Source organism: Oncorhynchus clarkii, chromosome 15 (assembly GCF_045791955.1).
Source record: "Oncorhynchus clarkii lewisi isolate Uvic-CL-2024 chromosome 15, UVic_Ocla_1.0, whole genome shotgun sequence".
NCBI classification, from domain to species: domain Eukaryota; kingdom Metazoa; phylum Chordata; class Actinopteri; order Salmoniformes; family Salmonidae; genus Oncorhynchus; species Oncorhynchus clarkii.
The window spans coordinates 31,892,901-31,910,589 of NC_092161.1; positions in this window are offsets into that span (position 1 = coordinate 31,892,901).

The window sequence follows — 17,689 nt, forward strand, 5'->3', positions numbered from 1 at the left end:
GATGCATAACGGCTATCCAAAAGACATAGCCTGTGGTTTCCTTGGCACCACTATTTGCCCACAGTCCTGAAGTTAATGAAAGTAAGCAAAGTCTTTAACAATGAGCGCCACGGAAAAACATGCAAAATGCTTAAAAAGGGGGAGAGTAAAGCTACTAGATGGCAAACCAGAGGATCAAATGTGATGTTTTATGAAAATGGGGAAAATAGAGGGGAAAAAGACAAACCCCACATTTGACTCATAAACTTGAGCATTTTACTGATATGCGGTTCCTTATTAATAAACTGGACTTCACCAGACTTTTTTTGTAATATGCACAAGACTTGACATGATCATAAACCCATCTTTAATTATGTCCTAGTCACCCAAATATACTGCTCGGTCACAAATGCCATGAAACACTGCATTTTCACCACTAGACATTTGCATACAGCAACTGAGAGTTGACACAAAATATAATTCTGCTCGGAAGATCCCTTTAATATTGATCAACCTTGAATTTTTAATGAAAATGATGTTCACTTGGTGCTCGTATTTGAGCTTCTGTTTGCTTGATAAATAAGGGCTTATGTAACGGCCCCACAGGTGACCAATAGTACAGAGAATGAGATCATATTTTACTCCTGCTTCTTCCATTTTCAAGTGATTCCTCCAAGTCCAGCCAACTCATTAAAACTTTGTTGAAGTGAGTAATTAGCCAACAGTTTACAGCCGTGCAACCATCCATAAGATGGTGTTGAAGATGAAAGAGGTCAAGTCAAAACAAACTTTACCATTGAGATCAATGAGGGATCCTAGAGGTCATGGCAGTAAGCCCTGCTAAGAGCCTCAGATGACACAAACTGAACACTGAGCACTTTGTAAGTGTCTATAAAAAAAAAAAACTGCCACACAAACATGAAAAATATCAATTTCACATTTGGTTTAGCGCTTTACCACCTTCGTGTCACCGACACTCCTGAGAGTTGGACTGTGGAAGACAAAACACAGCTCCTGGATAAGGATTGTGTTATTGCCTATCAATTAGCATCAAAAGGGGATTAACCCACATGGCTGATGGGGTGAGGTGGTGCGGGGGCCCGCAGCACAGTCACTGAATACCAGGGGTTAAACCTCTGACTTCATTAGGCCTGACCTTTCCACACCATTGTGTGACAGGAGAAAGGACATGGTGCAGTCTGCATTTCCCTTGCTCATTTTGACTTCTGTGGAGTTAAATGTTTAAAACAAGCCAAAAGGCATGCTAGCTCGCGCTCAGTGAGATATGAAATCCACCCTAAAGGTCTCCTGACTGATGTGGGTTTCCACGGTTTGAAGCAGGTGGGCATTTACCCTCCGACCCCCACCCTCCCTGTACAATAAAGAATTTCCTCCACCTTTGAGCGAGGTGAGATTGACTAATTAGTCATGGTGCGTCGTACTCTAGTTATGAGGAACCGGCGGGGTAGTCTGGTTCTAACTCTGCTCTGCCTGGCCGTCAATTCACGAAAGGTCACAGTGCTTTAGGAGAGAGAGCAGGTATTCCAGCTGAAGCTAATGAGAGACCCTAATTAAGAAAATATATGAACACACCTGTAGGACGAAAAGTGCCACGCATACGAGGAAGCGCGTAGGAAGGAATACTCCAGGATGGCTGCTAACTTAACTATGCGGGTGATAGGCCATGTACTGTATTTTATTTCCTTTGAGATTTGTTTTATGTAATCTCCAAAAAACTCAACCGACACCTCCAGATAGGAATACAACTCTCTCATCTCCCTGTTTTATTAAAACCTTCCCATTTGTAGTATAAACAAAACAATAATGACGGAATAGCATGAAAGCAACCCATGCCCATCTGTACCATTGGCCAATTTATCCCAAGAACACTAAAGTGTGTGTGGGGGGGTGGGGGGTGGGAGTTACCATGGCAGCGACATGGCATAAATGCGTTGTACTGTATCTTACGACGAAAGTGATGCACTTCGTGGTAAGAAAACAAAACGTGTTTAACATAAGACGCCACCCGAGGACAAACGTTTCCAGCCAAAAGGTCTCTCTATTTCAATCTGGACAAGGCTAGGGGGTCGCGGTCGCCCACCCCATACCGCTTTTTCTTTACTCTTATGGAGAGTTTTATAGATGAGTACACCCCATTTAAAAGGCAGTGGCTGAAGGATTTGCAGTCAAATGAAAACAGGGGAAATTGCTGGAGCTGTCAGTGTTACACAGCTGAGTGGGAAGGACATGCTGTGTGTGCACATCCTAAAACCAGCAGCTGCATCTAGAACAGTGGAACATGGGAAAGCACTTAGCATTCACATGGAGCAGCGCAGTCAACATCCTGAAACAAACCATTCACTTATTTGCCATTCAAACTAAATAGCGCGTTCGCGACTGTACTTTTAAAGCTGATGTTCACTCCATGTTTCCATTGGCAGATATTATTTGTCCCGCTCATCTTTTCCTGTCTAAAAGAGACCCTCCCACCCAAATAAAAAGCCGACCCTTCAAATAGAGACCAGTCAAAAGAGGATCTTCGATGACTTCCAAGGCATTCTTGCTATTTCGGATAAACGCACAGCGTCATCATTGTCTTAACCTTGTCCTTTGACTTTTGAGCGACACGTCCATCCTATTGCAGATGACCTCCCAGCAATCAAAGATCTGCCTGTCCCAGACATATAGAGGGGTCATGCAGACAACTTTCAAGACGGCTTGATCAATTCTCTCATTTATTAGTGAGGCGAAAGTGGATCCTCATCAGGTAGGCTTTAATGTCTGGGAAGTTCGCCCAGGATCCTGGTAGACGCGTACCAGACTTGAACGCACGAGTAACGTGAAATGTGTACTATACTGTACAAACATGACACAGTATTATTTGTTATTATTACAACGTCTCCTTAAATGATTTTACATTTCGCAAAGGCTCCGGCCTTGTAATATCAGAAGAAACATTGTGTGAGAAAGTGTCCTAAATATCAAGACCGTAAAAGTGGGATAGTTCACTCAAATCACAAAAAGACATACATTGGTTTCCTTACCATGTAAGCAGTCTATGGACAAGACCACTATACATGCTTTGGTTTTGTTTACTTGACCAATGCTTACTCTTTAGCAATTTTGACAAATATCCCTGATGTGAGTATTTTTGGCATTTGATGTCATCTTAAAGCTAGAATCTTTATTTTAAATAATGTTTTGGTTGGGCCAGGAAAAATGTAACCACTCCAATTCATAGACAGAGCTATGGATGCACGGCTTGACCATCCATGATAGGGCCATTATAGTTTTAGCCATGTTTTGAGGCTATACACAGTTTGTTTACATTTACTTTGTTTACAAACATTGGAGTATATTTGGGGTTCTGATGGAGTACGACATCTGAACTAAGCTCATGAGGCATTTACAAATTATATTCTTTAAGAATCAATGGGTATATATACATTAGTCCAGAAATGGATGTAGCAACTAAGGATTCTAGCTTTAAAGTAACTGTATTAATTAAGCTATGCAGTCCATTTGAGTGACTTTGTGATGATTTGGACATAAAACACAGAAAATACTAATATAAGGTCAGGGGACATGTGTCTTTTCTAAATTCATACCCATAGCCCTATATATGGATAGCCCTTTAGTCAACGGTAAAAACAAAGTTAGTTTACTTATACATACTGGATTACATTTTACATGTATAGTAATTTAGCAGATGCTCTTATCCAGTGCATACATTTTCATACCGGTCCCCTGTGGGGATTGAACCGACAACCCTGGCGTTGTGAGCGCCATGCTCTACCAAGTGAGCTACAAGGGAGCAAAGCATAGGCTAAATGGTAGATTGTTACATTATGTTACGAAATACATTTCCTTATATCGAAACACACACTTTCAACTATCGCAGCTGCCTAGAAATGAATACACATATTTTTTAACACAGGCAACCTTGTCGTAACTTACTTCAAACCTCTGAGTATTCATACTAATAACACAGTTTAACACCAAATAAAGTTATAATATTCTTCGGCAGAATTTGCGTTGTTGTACTGTTTGTACAGTACAACATGTTACTAAAGCTCAGTCATGCAGTGCCTTGTTTCAAACTTTAGGACCTCTTTACATTTTTGGTTGTTGAGGAAATACTTCAGCCACAACCCCCAATATCAAATTATCTCTAATGCCTGTTATATCAGCCCTTGTTTTCCAAACCCAAATGTGCCCCAGAAATCTCACTGCACAAAACTCAGTGCACAAAACACAACTGTATTGGGCATTGCCTTGTCTCCCCCCAAAGGTCAAGAAGTTTGAGCGAACAGTGAAAAATCAAGGACTATAGTGCAGACAACCTGACATTAAGCCGAAGCTTGATACTCCTACACCACCACCAACCCTCAATGCCCCCCCCCCCCCCCCCCACCACCACCACCACCTGACACGCACACAAACCAACAGTCCTCTTTCTACTGTCGTGGCGAGGGAGTAGCATGCCAGCTTAACGTGTCACTGGCAGCCATTCTTGTGTTAGGTGGTATAGAAACACAGGTTGACCTTCGTAAAACTTTTTTTTACAGGAAAACCAAGGCCACCATTCAGAGCGTGAAAGTCAGAGGTACCAGAAACCTACACCCCACAATTAGAAAATAGTTTGTAGCTACAGTTTTTACTATATGGGAACATGTTAAGTTTACATTATGAAATACTTTCAACCAGACTATTCAAAAGACAGAGAGAGAAATTGAAATGTAAGGAGATTTACAGTTTAAGGATTCTCTTTGGTATACCATTTTCTCTCACTTTTTGTTTTTTTACTTTTAAAAAGACCTGATCATGATTTGCTTGTTCAAAAGCATGTTGGCAAATAATATATAGAAAGGTAATTACAAGTAATTCAAAGATAAAACGGGCAACTATAAAACTGCAAACTCAAAGCCTTATAGCTTTAAAGGTTTAGTTGCAAATGTCCACTTCAGGGATTGAGTTCATTTGTTAATTCATTCCTCACGCAACACCCTGTCAGTTATAATGCAACGATTGATTGAAACATTAAAGTTACCCTTATTGCAAAAGTACACTCATAATATCCGTTTTGAGTTTTGCAGTAATGATGAGTCGCAGTAAATATTTCACTGTGTGACAACAAATCACTGCTAAAAGATACAATATTAAAGTACAAAAATTGATGGGTAACCTTTGTTTGAAAAGCAGTCAAATACGATGGGAAATTGCAACAAAAAAAAGAAGATATTAAATTATATGCCAAGTAACGTATCAAAGAATCATTCTATTGTATTTTACAATAATCTAATCAGTTAATATTATATATTGTGGTCTGTATTTGTATATGTGTACATCTAATTTGATTGCAATTTTTCAAGTTCACAATAAATAATAATTTGGTTTGAAAATCTACTAAAACAAATGTTTTCTTAATATGTGTATTATAGAACAGCATCTGATAATATTTGATACTAAAGATAACACGATTTGGTACGTTTTTTTAAATTAGGGAATATATAGGTCTGCATGTGTCCTCACTATCTGTATTTATTGGGGTTAAATGCTTATTTTAAGACATTGCAAAACAACGGGATAACCTGTTGTAAATAACCTAAAAAAACTGAAAGAAAATATATATATATATATATATATAGTGAAATCTTTTAATTTAATAGTTTTATATTTTAAATATGTTTCACTTCATTTTGAATCATATGATGTTGGATCGCGATCAAATGTAAAATCATATCATTTAACTGTGGAGAACAGTCAACCCCAAAACGGACAAATTCATATGATAACATTTGATGCAGATTTTGACAAGAAACTTTTGGGGATAGCCAATTAAAATAAGTGAATGGTTACCCGTATCAATGCAATCATCTAAAATCGAACAACCTTGTACGAAGGGGGGGGGGGGGGGGGAGATTAAATAAAGATAAAAAAACATAAATCCATGTTCAGGGACCTCTCATATTAGTTCCCTCACTGACGATTTAACATTGTTCAGTTGTATATCGTTTTTTTTTTTTTTAGAAATTGTCCTGGTTCCTAATCATACGCCCTGCATTTTCAATTCGCCTGATCCAGTAGCTACATTACAGCGCAAACTCTTTCCCCTTCGGCTGCACCGTAAAATGGAGGATGCTGGCCTTGAATTTTCGACAGCTAAGACCAGCAAAGAGCACAGCTGTGCAAATAGTCATGATCTTGTGCAGCCATGGGGGAAGAGGCAAGTGGGCCCATATTCTGGCAGACTGCGAGGAGACCCTTTCAAATACAGCAAAGGCTTTGATTCAAAAAATATGCCACACCAATATCAAAGGAAACGCCCTGTTCCCAGAGTGCAGCGTCATTACGTAGTCAGGATAGGAAAAACAACCAGCCGTTTAGAAAGCAGCATTGGCTGGTGTCGCTGTTGTGCAGTGCACTGATAAAAGATTAAACAACCGTATTTAACCTACCGTAATATATTGTATGAGCACAGAGATCCCCCAAAAAGTGTTAAAATTAAATAGAAAAATGGCTTTAAGATGAACCACATTCTCTCTGGGCATTTCCATGATGCTAGAATGTAAATCGTGACGGCGGCCACTAGAGCGAGGAAAGCAAAAGGGAACCGATGACAGAGTAGTAAAACGATTCTGAGATAAACGTCAGTATTTCTTCCCAGCTAAAAGCCTCTGGTGAAAAGTTTCCGATTTCAGATCCACATTTTGTAAATATCTTGTGAAGATATCAACAATCTGAGTTTATTAGAAGTGGTTGCTGAAAATGAATGGACTGCAGAGCTGAATGCAAAGTGCCATTTCTCACCAACAGATCTGACGATGAAAGCTGCTACTCATTTTCTGTTAATATTAGCCTGTGCAGCAGAGTCATGCTCCCCCAAGGCGATAACACTTGCTCTCTTTACCCAACACCTTATAGCATTCCTAGCATTACTATTTTTTCCTTGTAACATGCCCAAATGTGCTTTAGCGAACAGGTCAACAATATTCTTACCATCAGCCATGGAACAGTGTCCTCACCACAGACATGGGGTTTATGTACAGGGTTCAAGATGTCATAAGGGCCTTCTGTAAACAAAGACAACAAACATTTTAATATGCTGCTAATGTGAAAAACAAAAAAAATAACCCATGCTTGACATAGGATTAAAGACATGAAATGAAGGACAGAGTCCATTTTAAGTGTAACTGAAATGTTCCTAATCATTATAATTGCATAACAACCCATTGTATCTGTCTGCTTTCAGTAGTGTTAGTGAAAAATGTACTTTAAATTGTTGTATTAAAAATGTATTGCAAATATATGTTGATGAGCATAGCAGGTTTCCCAAAGTAAGACAATTTTTATTACAATGTCATCGTGCACCAATTGTGTGGTTTTTGAATTTAAACCAGGTCCATTGGACCGTCATGAACATGCTTACAGACAGACCATCACCATGAGCATGGCTTGAAATGTTTTTCTCCCTCTCTAATTGCAATTGGAATATTGTACATGTCAACCATTTCAGGTCAGGTTGGGGACAAACCCAACCTAGGGTTTGAAAACATAATCTTAAACCACTCAAAAACCATTAAAGTAACTGTCCTGTGAAAATCTCACTTTTAAAAGTTCACATTCTGTTAACTCATACCCAAATAACGTTATTGACTCATCCTATACTTGTATGTGGCCAAAGCATACATTGGAGGGGGAAAGAAACACTTCAAAAACCCCACCTCAAACTTGTATCTCAAACAGACTATTTTAAAAATGCTTGTTATTTCCTCACAGAGGATAGTGAAATAAAATGGCCAATCAGCAGTCTACTCGCATTAATATATTTTATGACAGTATACGCCCCCACTATTCTGTCGTTGGGGCACGCCCACGCCATTCAAACACAGAAAAGCTGCTTTTTAATAGCCATTTTTTGGAAGGAAAACTTTTTCACTCATATTGTAATTATAGGTCATATTTCATAGAAATCTGGAAACTCGAGACAGTTACTTTAAGACTCAGTGAGGGTGAGGTTGGACGGCAGATGCACAAATCAAGCGTCAACAGGTGATCATTAAGTGATCTGTCCAGGCCGGTCACTGATAAGACTCACAGATTAAACATCACAGAGCCAGCGATAACTTTTACAGTCAGACTGCACCCTGATGGGTGTTTAACAGCACCCAAAGAGGCCTTGTGTCTATTACGATCTCTCTTTAGAGGTCTACTGTACATCATTAACTTGTCATTACAACTCCTTCTGATAATGTGTGGTTTTGTACACTTTTTACTTTATTAAAATGTAGGCTAAGAGATCTTGTGTCCATTAACCAAATTTGTTACATCAGAATCAGCATCAAAGACATCACTTGCACAAGTTATTATGTCAAACCATAAGGCCATGAGCCACTATGTGCCATGAGCAAAATGCTGATGGCTGTACCTGTAAGATCTCAATGTTCCAGGCTGCCCTGCTCATTTTCTGAACTCTGTCACTCCCCTCTACTGTGACGACGAGGGGCGTAAGACTGAATACTATGGATATTTTTGCTGAAATATAAACAAAACCAGACAGTGGGACAGTCCATATCATGCGTGCATATGAACAACAGGGTTGATGTGGGAAAAAGAGACTAACAGTGCCAAGAATTTTTTTATTATTATCAAAGAAACAAAAAGGGGGTTTTGGTGCAATGAATGCTCACTTTACATTCAGCAGTAACAAATAAATCTATGCTTTCACTGATCTATCACAGATAACCGCACTGTGTTCTAGTATTCTGTCCAAGGTTTGTCTCATTACATTCATCAAATAGCCAAAGAATCAATAGGCGATAGAAAATAACAATGCCTTGAGATTTCAGCAGCCGCCATCTTGTCCTGTCAAACCAGAGGCGTGTGGGAGGGTAGCTTCCAAGTCATGTGACTACTGTTTGTTTAGACAGCTACAATGACGAAGCAAAGGTGTCTATTTCACAAACAAAGTAAAATCTCTGACCGAGGCAACAAAAACAAATGAGGATATACCCGCTGAAGAGCACCTTATCTAAAATGTCAAATTCGTAGAAGCTTATTGTGCATGCAATGGAAAAATCTATGAACTATGTAAATGTTTCAGGCTACACAATTTCATTTTTTAAACACAGTCAATTCAAATGGCTTCTTCAATAAAAACTTAACAGTAATTCTAGTGTCCTATACCAAATTCAGTGAATGGCAAGAGATGACAGGAAACCACCTTAGACAGGTACAGAGGACTACAGCTAATACACATAGGCTAATAAACATACTGGCTGACACAAATCACGTTTTGGTTCATCTTCAGGGCTATTTTGCCTTACCTGAAGTAACAATTTGTGGGCTATAGGCTATTACATTGATTGTGTAAATAAAGAAAACTGCTACCTGTTACTCGTGTTTTGACACAGTCCCAGCATCCAATTTTCATGACTAAGAGCTATTTTGGCAATTGGTAGCTTAGAATGTACTTTTTGGGTTATGAGCCATCTCATGTGCTAACCTTGCCTTACCTTAACAGGTAGACGCCAATTTTACAACACCTCAGTAATTTACTTATCATTTACTTGTAATTTACTTTTTCAACCAGAACCAACCTTTCAAATAACTGCTCCATTGAAACGCTCCATTAGGCTTAAACTTCGGGCAAATAGGCTTTTTGTCAGGACGGAAGAAGATGATACCTGCGGGTTAAGAGCACACTAGAAAACTATTTTTTCCATATGCCAACAATGGCGTGGTATTTACCACACGCTCAGTGCGGCTACACTACATCAGTTCAATTTTCTCATGTAGCCTACAATGTTGCTGTAAAAAAAATGTCGTAATCCATCAACAAATTACAAATATTTGGGAGTAACATGTATCCAGCGTTCAAGTGCTTGTCGGAACTTTGACATATTCGACTTGCTAAATGGTTGTAGTCATACACGTGCCACGTTTAACCAGTTAGCATGTCGGACATTTCCGACTTTCCTAGTTCCGACTACCACATGAACTCGGCATAACACACATAACACACATAACTCACTCGTGTAACGTTTAAAAAAGGGCCATCATCCTCTGGCTTTGAAAATGCTGAACAAGTAAGCGGCACTCTCTTGTGAGGTGCTCAAATGGTTAATAGGTATTCACGTGAGCAAAGGTGCGTCACCTGCGCATCTTCACAAAGTAGGCAACAGGACGAAGAATGAGGGATGCATATTTCCTCAAAAGCAACAATGCTGTTGTCTGTTTGGCTGTGCATAATTCACATCACATAAGGAATGCGTTATATACAGCAATGAAGTCAATTTAACAGCATGTGATGTCGGTTGATTATTTTTTTGTATAAAAACACATTTCCCCTTCTATATCATAACATGTTAATTTTAACAGCAATGAACGATAGCATTTATTTAGTAAGCTTGTATAAAAAAAATAATCTATCACGCTCTACAGACGGTTGTTTGTCTTACCTGTAAATAATGAATTGTCTGATGATAAACATTGAAAAAACTTTAAAAGCGTCAGCCTAAATATTGATTTATATTGCGCGGTAATTCAATCGCTAGCGTTGTTGAGTGATTGTAAATTCCCATATTGAATTCATTATTTCTTATCCATTTAGATGGAGACTTAAAACTCCATCTCCAATTTGTTCAGTTTCAGACAGACTCCAGACAGTCTCAAAGCAGTTACGTGCCTGTCTGTGTTGCGCGTGCACGACCCGCGCAAAAAAATGAGCAACACTTCAGACTGACAGCCAAAGAGCCAATGGCATTGTGAATCTGAACCTGGCATCCAATGACAAAGGCCGTAATGATAACCCTCGTGCTCGCATGCTGGGGTTGAAATGAATCATTTGGCTGGGCTACGTTAAACTGTGTCAAGCTTGAACTTGAAAATAGAATTGGGAGAACTCTCAAAACACTTGACTAGCCCATCTATTGTGAAATAAAGTGCATTGTGGATATGTTAGTGTAGCGCACCTATTCTGGATGAATCCTCAACTGAATTAATGCACAATTTAAGTAATTATTTGAATGTATGTAATGCACATTTTACATGCAATAACTGAGCAAAATGCCAGCAGACAGACAGTTATCAATTCTGTAACATCCATTCACAGAGGCAACAGTTTATCATGAAATGTAACATTTTTATTCTTGACAATCCCAATAGAGTGCGTCCCAGGACATCTTGACCCTATATGGTAATTGACCACGAAGAAAAATTGGTGGAACTTGCTTTAACTCGTAACACATATTCTTGGGGTAGTGGAAGAAGTTTAAACTGTTGTATTTAAGCCAAGCAGTTAAATATAGTCAAACTTAAATTTAGTAAAATAATTGGTCTTATTACTTTGATAGTGTAGTTTATCAACCTTATTACTTTGGATTGTGGGACAGATAGATCACATATTTCATCTCAAATAACTATACTCAGACTAGCCTAGTACACTTTTATACACTCTCCTACTAGAATACCACAGTATGTGCCAACTATAATAATAGAGTACAAACGACAAGGAGGCATTGTTGAAGTTTAAAATAAATTAAACGACTTTATTTTATCCCAAGTGTTTTTTTCCTTACTTCAACCATACATCCATTTCTTAATTAATGAATAAAGCTGTTACAATAAAGTTATTACTGGATAGATACATAGGATAGATAAATAAATAGATAGATAAAGAGAATAACATGTTTTTGCTGAAAAACCAACACGTGAAAATCGAACTCCCGTCTGGAAGTCCTTTTTCACGTGTGAAAAACTGTTGAAATTTTGCATCCCCACGCTGTCACATTTATTTCAGATTGAGATAATGTTTTCCCATGTGCTCAAATGTGTAATTGAACGGTATCACAGAAATCTTGCATTCCCGTGTCACCACATTTATTTCACATGAGATTGATTATGTTTTCACCTGCGTACTTTCATGCTATCACGTGTTGCTTTTACATGTTGCCGCATGTCATCACATTCTCTTCACATAAGATCACATGTGATCACATGTGAAGTTGGTGTGTTTTTTCTGTAAGGTAAACAACCGATGTTTATTTATTAAGTATAAATGCTTAGGTTTGCTTGTTTGAAACAGGTTCATAGCAAAAGACAAATGTCTTCTTATAGGTAGGTCTCTGTTACTTTCACTGGATGGCTCACTCGCTTCCTACAATACTATAGTGTTTTCACAGACTTTATACCGAGTTCACAATTGACCAAAAACAATGTTTTTGATACTCCAATCACATGAAACCAACTGAAAACAAAATAGATTATTGCAGTGCCATAACTTTAAGGGGTGCCAGAGACAGAAGGGGGTGACAGAGAAGGAGAGGAAGCTAGACGTCCCACTTCATTTTTTCTTGAACAATAAAAATGAATTAAGCAGACCAGATCCAGCTGCTATTACATTGGTGCCTATGGGAGAGCCACCCTGTCAGGCAGACCAGCACTTACACACCCCCCCCCCCCCCCCCCCCCCCCCTCCCCTCCAATCCCCTCCCAATGGTAAATGACCTGAGTAAGACATCTTCATTTAGCTACCATCTTTTGGGTGCTTTTATACATTTTTACATGTTCACCACTACTCACGGTTCCCTGGGAAACAAGGACCAAAACTAAGGTTTATATCCTGTCACACATAGGCCTACATTACAAGTTGATTGTCATTTTCAGGGGATCAGAGTAGACAGAGTATAGGCTGGATACTATATCCTTTGGATTTTAAAGGTCTTATGTGTGTGTTATTTCACACTCCGAAGTGTTTCTGATAATATCACAACATGCACAAGTAGAAATGCTCTGTTATATAGATCATTTCATGTACAGTACCAGTCAAAAGTTTGGACACACCTACTCATTGAAGGGTTTTTCTTTATTTTTAGTATTGTCTACGTAGAATAATAGTGAAGCCATCAAAACTATGAAATAACACATATGGAATTATGTAGTAACCAAGAAAGTGTTAAACAAATCAAAATATATTTTATATTTGAGATTCTTCATAGAGACTCTTTGCCTTGATGACAGCTTTGCACACTCTTGGCATCCTCTCAACTAGCTTCAGGAGGTAGTCACCTGGAATGCATTTCAATTAACAGGTGTGTCTTGTTGAAAGTTAATTTGTGGAATTTCTTTCCTTCTTAATGGGTTTGAGCCAATCAATTGTGTTGTGACAAGGTAGGGGTAGTATACAGAAGATAGCCATATTTGGTAAAAGACCAAGTCCATATTATGGAAAGAACAGCTCAAATAAGCAAAGAGAAATGACAGTCCATCATTAATTTAAGACATGAAGGTCAGTCAATACGGAACATTTCAAGAACTTTGAAAGTTTCTTCAAGTGCGGTCGCAAAAACCATCAGGCGCTATGATGAAACTGGCACTCATAAGGACCGCCACAGGAAAGGAAGACCCAGAGTCACTTCTGCCTTTGAATCTCAAATATATTTTGATTTGTTTACACTTTTTTTTGGTTACTGCATGATTCTATATGTGTTATTCCATAGTGTTGATGTCTTCACTATTATTCTACAAAGTAGAAAATAGTCAAAATAAAGAAAAACCCTTGAACGAATAGGTGTGTTAAAACTTTTGACTGGTACTGTACATGTTTCGTTGCAACGCTATAGGGCTTTCTCGGGATAGTTTGCATTGTTGTAATAATAATTCATTATTTGCACATTCAAATGGCTTACACACAAAAACAAAGAAGACGAGGTTGAGGCTTTGTCAAGTGAATCTACACAAGGCAAATTGACAGATTTGTTGTGGGAAGAACTTTTCTCCGTTAACTGAAAATTATAAATTATTGTCGCCTTTGGCTTTGCACCCTCGCATTGTTATGGAAAACCGCTGGATTTGGAAAAGGGCACAGAATCATTCAGGGCGCCGTAATAGAATGTGACAGCTCCCTTCGGCACTTGCTATTGGAAATAACCCAAAATTCTTGGGAAAGACAATCAGGATCGAGGGATGAGTGTATACAACCTCTCAGCATTTAGTTAGTGGAGAAAAACATCACGCAGCATCTTAAAAGCAGCTGTGTTCAGTTGTTAATATTTCTTAAGATGGTATCCCCATTATGAATATTAATATGCACAGTATTAACGTTGATCATGATTAAAGTACTTATTAGTTATGATGGCATGGTTGTTTTGTGTGTAAAATGTATGTTGTGCAAGATAATTGTCTTATTTTCTGAAACATATCTCATCTATAATCTTTTCAATTCATGTTTTTACAGTTGTTCCTTTAACATAATTGGTTACATGTTAGTACTGATAGCTAATGTTGTTCTGTGTTCATTGTACACTGGACATTGGACACACATTTGGAGTATCCTTGACAAGCCCCAAGGGTTTAATTATTCACTGCTTGAGGATTTCCTTTTGTACTTGCATGCATAAAGGCTTGTCTTTATTTACAGACACTATTGGTGAGATATAGTTTAAAAAAAATGTGTGTCAGAAGGTAAGCCTACCTGCCAAACACCAAAATAAATGACATGCCATGCTAAGGGAGGCCATTGACAGTCATGGAGAAATAGGGAAAAGGCTGTATGCTTTATCAATACACCACTCCACACGAAAGCAGGAAAACATTCACCAGCTCAACATCTTATCCTCCCAATCCCCACAGTCCATTATAATTCACAGACTGTCTTTCACCAGGAAAGTCCCTTTACGCCTTCTCAAATTAAAAATCTCACGGCTGATCCCCTCCATCGCTCTGGCTTTCAGATATTGACCTTGTGGTGCTACAAAATGGCCTCTTCCTCACTGCGGGACCCCATAATAAGCCAATACAATGAGGCTTCACTTCACTGCTCACCTCTCTTTGGTGTCTCTAGGGGTCTTTGTTGACGTTTGTCAGCCCTAGAGGAATTTGGGGGTTAGACTTTAGCAGTAGCTGGGTCATTCCACGAAAATAGTGACTTTTGCATCTCTTTGATATTTTAAGTAGAAATTGTGCACCAACATTGCATTTTAAAAACATGATATATTAAATGAAGTGCCCTTTAATAAAGACCACGTGTATAATTCAATAAATATTATTTTAATATTTATTCATGTTTTTAATTTGAAAAAAGTTTTGCTAAAGTGCCAAAATGTATTATTTTGACATGTCCCTCTGTGCACCCTCTGTCAATTCAAGGAAAATTTTAACCAACTTAACCCCAGATTTTCTGTAAGTTTTCACCATCATTGTAAAGCCCTAGTAATTTTGTTAAGGTCAACCCTGTTAGGTGAACTGAACTCTTGATTGGTGGTGAAAATTGTGAAATGATTCCTTTTTAAATATATTTTTCAAAAGAAACATTGAACATTAATAGTCAAATCACAGTCTAATAAAGGCAAGTGATCTGATTTGATTCATTTTGGCAAATTCCTGGTGCTTGTGATGGAATACAGAGTGGGACAAGCACAACATGTCAACCTTGTTACCCATAGATAGACAGGCTAGAAATGTTTAACAGTGAAACAAATCGTGAAGCTTGCATTCAATTGCCACTCCCTGTTGCACACAACAAACTTCCATTCCCCCTGTCACAAGGGGATTTATGGCTGATTTAAGAGGAAATCATGGACCCTGTTGCGGTCAACCTTGAGAAGTCAACCCTGTTGCATTATTTGGCACTTAATAGGCACTTACTATAGTCATGTTTTTACTTAACCTCTTGAGATGGGAAAACTTGTTTTTTTATTAAGATGAACATGTGCTCTTTATGACTAACTAGGTGAAATCCCCCCCCAAAAATGGACCAAGTTACACTTCTCAAAAGGCACTAAATTGGTGAAACGACCCAGCTACAAAGTCTGGCTGAAGAGTCAGACAGACAACTACTTGGATTCCTTCTTCAGAGCTTAATAGACCCCAGAATTTAGAATGGAAATCTTTGTAACGTTAACTGAACAAGGCTTTGGTCCAAAAAAAAATCAAAAAAATCTAAGGATGGACTTGAATCACTACAATAAGATTAACTCCATTTCTGGAATTGCAAAATGACTAGACCTCAATGTAAATTGCATGTGTTTATCTAGAGACATCAAGTAAAATACAATCTATTTACATTGGTCATGTTAACACCAGTCAGTTACTGTACTAAATTATTTGGATCTGAGAGTGATTGATAGCCTCAAGTTATTCCCAAGGGACTGAGTCCTTTGTTTCAAGGATACTTCATGTTTTATTCACAATTCCACTCCAGCATCATTGTGACAAAACCCATTATCCTCAAATCATTTATGTGACATTTCCCCTCTCTTAATTCCTATAGCTGCCAGTGAGACTGATAAACATTGTCTGTTTCCAATCCAAATCACAATCCCAGAGGAAGTCTCTATGCAGTCAGACCACAAATTAAATTGATGCGATGCTTCAACGCAGCACAGCACTAAGCTTGATACAGAAAATAAGACAAGAGCGATGGTGCTACTACATGACGAGAAAGCATATTAATCTGTCACAATAATGCAACCAAGCAATAGTGACACCTTATAGCATTGAATAAAAAATATTCAATATGTATGTTGCTAGAAAAACAATATTTTTGAAGAATGGGTAATTGGGTTAGTAAAGTAAGGTGGGGTAAACAGCCCCCCATAGTAACTGTTCCTCCCCCCTTCTGAGGTAAATTTATCTAATATTTTGTAATTTAGAAAAAGTTATATACTTAATATAATTCAGTTAGATCTATAAACATTGTATATACAATTGAAGTCAGAAGTTTACATACACCTTAGCCAAATACATTTAAACTCAGTCCTTCAAAATTCCTGACATTTAATCCTAGCAAAAATTCCCTGTCTTAGGTCAGTTAGAATCACCACCTTTATTTTAAGAATGTGAAATTTCAGAATAATAGTACAGAGAATGATTTATTTCAGCTTTTATTTATTTCATCACATTCCCAGTGGGTCAGAAGTTTACATACACTCAATTAGTATTTGGTAGCATTGCCTTTCAATTGTTAAACTTGGGTCAAACATTTATGGTAGCCTTCAGTTAGAATCACCACCTTTATTTTAAGAATGTGAAATTTCAGAATAATAGTACAGAGAATGATTTATTTCAGCTTTTATTTATTTCATCACATTCCCAGTGGGTCAGAAGTTTACATACACTCAATTAGTATTTGGTAGCATTGCCTTTCAATTGTTAAACTTGGGTCAAACATTTATGGTAGCCTTCCACAAGCTTCCCACAATAAGTTGGGTGAATTTTGGCCCATTCCTCCTGACATAGCTGGGGTAACCGAGTCAGGTTTGTAAGGCCTCCTTGCTCGCACATGCTTTTTCAGTTCTGCCCACACATTTCATATATGATTGAGGTCAGGGTTTTGTGATGGCCATTCCAATACCTTGACTTTGTTGTCCTTAAGTTATTTTGCCACAATTTTGGAAGTATGCTTGGGGTCATTGTCCATTTGGAAGACCCATATGCGACCAAGCTTTAACTTCCTGACTGATGTCTTGAGATGTTGCTTCAATATGTCCACATCATTTTCCTCCTCATGATGCCATCAATTTTGTGAAGCTCACCAATCCATCCTGCAGCAAAGCACCCCCACAACATGATGCTGCCACCCCCGTGCTTCACGGTTGGGATGGTGTTCTTCGACTTGCAAGCCTCCCCCTGTTTCCTCCTACCATACCAATGGTCATTATGGCCAAACAGTTATATTTTTGTTTCATCAGACCAGAGGACATTTCTCCAA